Source organism: Monodon monoceros, unplaced genomic scaffold (assembly GCF_005190385.1).
Source record: "Monodon monoceros isolate NGI ecotype Baffin Bay Population unplaced genomic scaffold, NGI_Narwhal_1 Super_Scaffold_8, whole genome shotgun sequence".
In the NCBI taxonomy this organism is placed as follows: domain Eukaryota; kingdom Metazoa; phylum Chordata; class Mammalia; order Artiodactyla; family Monodontidae; genus Monodon; species Monodon monoceros.
This window is the reverse complement of record NW_021703785.1, coordinates 42,563,343-42,566,452: the sequence shown is the minus strand read 5'-3', so window position 1 is coordinate 42,566,452 and position 3,110 is coordinate 42,563,343. Positions and strand designations below refer to the sequence as shown.

Here is a 3,110-nt window from a genome sequence, read left to right as displayed (position 1 = left end):
ATGTGTTGGTTACCATACTGTTTTTCATGTACATTTTTGGTGGTGAAATACACCAGAAAGACTAAGTCGCTCCCCAGTGCATGACTTTTTGTCTCCGCTATTATGTAAGAAAATGCAAAAGTGGTTTCTAAAAATGTAACATCAAATTTAATAAAATTTTGTACCAGATTGAGAGTTGCATGTCTTTAAATGTAGCTGAAAAATAGTACAGGTTTGCTCCATGGAAATGCTTTGTTTTGAAAAGTCCTGCTAATCATGATGGCTTCACTAATATCCCAAGGAACAAGATACAGTCATAGTGGGGTTAATTGTTAATACTTGTACACGTAAACACATAGTGCAAATAGTCTTATTCATAATTTAGATTTATTTTTAACAAACTTGGAGTCAGATCTTGGAATCATTATTTTGATGTTACTGTGTAGCTACCAAGACCTCATTCCAGGAATAGTAGAAACATTATCACTGCCACTTGATTGTTCACCTGTATTTATATTCCTAGTGTAATTCTTGATCAGTTGTTTGTGTGTAGGAATCCTTTTAAGCCACTTGTTCATTTTATGAAGCTCAGTTAACATTAGGTAACATAATCCAGAAATCCACTGAGTAATACAATTGCAGTATGTGACTATAAGTTGAAATTTGACATAGGAGAAAAGGTGCCATTGTCAACTCCTCCAAGTTACAGAATGTCCACCACCCCACAGGATTTCTTACATATTACACATGCCATTGTCCAGCAGACAGAGTGAGTGAAGGTACCAGATTTGATCTGTATATTACTGTACAACATTTAATTTCCTACTTTTGTTCTTGTTGTTTTTTGTTTTTAAAAATAATTGTTTATTTACCGAACCTTGGGCAGATTAGATACACAACCAATTTTAAACTTACATCTTTTAACTCAGTTTTGCAGTGTTTTCACACACACACGCACACAAATTGGCATGCAACAGTTGTCCTAAGGTAAAACACAGTCACCTTAAACTGTTGCAAGTATTTTCACCCAAGGTTGAAAAATTGCTTATCCTGAACATAAAAACTTTTAATAAATTTAAATTAGTTATATAAAACTCGTTACTTGTAGTTTTCCCCTTGCAAAGATCCAAAAAAAAAATGTACAAACCCATCATCAGAGACCAAGAGAAAGTCATTTTATTTTATACAAAACAAAATTCACATGTGCCATAAAAGACCCAGGAAAAACAAAAACAGAAACCCTAATACTGACAGTAATGTTCAGTACTCTAATTAAACAGTGGCCAAATGCCACTGATCAAAAATAAAACAGTGGCTGTATATCACTGCAAAGAAATCCAAGAGGCTTTTAACCCTTTGGCGTCAGAAATCCAGAGTTTTCCAATTACTTGAACGCATACCTCCTACGTGCCAAGAGTAGAGAAAGTGGATGTGCCAGCAGAGAAAGAAAAAGAACTATCGTTCACTGCAACACCCAGAGAATTGGCTTTAATAGATACTTCTTACAAGGTTAGGCAGAAACCAAAACAAGGGTCATTAGCTGCTTGTGTCAACAATTTTAAGTGGAGGTGATTGAGTTCTAGGGTTCAAAGTAAACTATAAGGGGAAAAAGGTTGTTGGCTTAAGTCTTATCTTTAAAGCAAAAACAAGATAGACAAGGTATAAAAGTACCAACCTGGTAGCATATTCTAGTCACAGAGCTCTGCCATTAGGCTGGATAGAAAATGTCAAGATTCAGATTGTTGTTTCTCATGAGGACTCAACAAAATGAATCTTTAATGACTTGAACTGCAGGACAAGGGATCCCAAGAATGCAGTCATTTTAGTAAAGTACTATCCTGAACAAACTGCATTTTATGATGAAAACAAAAGGAAAGAAGATATAATAAGGACTATACACCTATATTCCACTTACAGCGCTTGAGTTCTGGAAGGACCTGTATAATGAAGGCAGAATTCAAATATGAAATCATGCCAATCACATGTCAAATTTCACTATAACTTTCCTAAAAAAGTGTTCTCCCCCAATATCTCTTAATCACAAAGAAACAGAAGCTGTGAATGTGCAGTTCAGAAAATAAAAACGTAGAAACTAATGACATTATTATGACCAAGATGTTTGGTAAACAGTGAATTATGAGTTTGCGCTCATCAGGAAAAGGCTTTTTAAACAACCCTCTGGACTGCAAAAAAATCTCTTCAGGTAGTAGATCTGTCCCAATGTCATGGAAACTAGAACAAGAGCTTCAAAGAAGGACCAAAGGACCACTCTGCTGTTTGTGTTGTCATTGATTGCTCTGTGTATTCTCTCCCAAACTCCCCTGTTCATGCTTTACAGCTGTTATTGCCACTGCGAGCTCATTAATCATTTCTTCTAGCTTGTTCTGGTGAGCTTCTGTTTCCATATCTTGTCCTTAGGGGGCCTCCCCATTATCAACGGTGTACATCACTATCTTTGGAATCACGGTGGACACCCTATTGCTAAAACAAAACTTATATGTTCCATCCATGTGAGCAGCAAATGTGTATTTCCCACTGGACTCCCTGTCTCCCTTATAAATTCCTTTATTTTCAGGCCCTGTAGCCTCCACATTGATGTCCAGGAAGCCGCCCTCAGCTACCTCGAAGATGAGGCACATCTTGGTGCCCGAGGTGACCCGTTTGAAGAAACATTCCTCTGCGTGTGCATCGATGCTGACGAAGTAGCCCGAGACCGTGGCCAGGAGGGCGGCCAGGAGCACGAGAAGCTCAGCGAGCGTCACCATGGTGCTGCTGGGGCCAAAGCCAGCATCGCAACTGTGGCCTCCGGAGCTGCGCCACCACAGCCTTCTCCTAATTTCCTACTTTTTTGATAAAGACTATAGATATGTCTTGACGTTTCCTTCCCTCACTCCAGTGGAACATTTCCATGTCCACTCTGGAGACTAGTGCGCTCTAAACCCTTGCTGCTCATACTGTGGTTTATGGACTAGCAGAATCAGCATCATCCCAGGAGCCTGTTAGAAATGCAGCATCTCAGGCCCATCCTCAAATCTACTGCATCAGAGTCTGCGTTTCAGCAAGATCCCCTAGAGAATCATACGTCGTTAACTTTTTTTTTTTTTTAACATCTTTATTGGGGTATAATTGCT

General features: G+C 38.7%; 1 pseudogene; it reads right to left on the bottom strand.

The window, feature by feature from the left end:
• Positions 1 to 2,113: 2,113 nt before the first annotated feature.
• On the bottom strand, positions 2,114 to 2,744 carry LOC114888063 (annotated as a pseudogene).
• Positions 2,745 to 3,110: the final 366 nt, after the last annotated feature.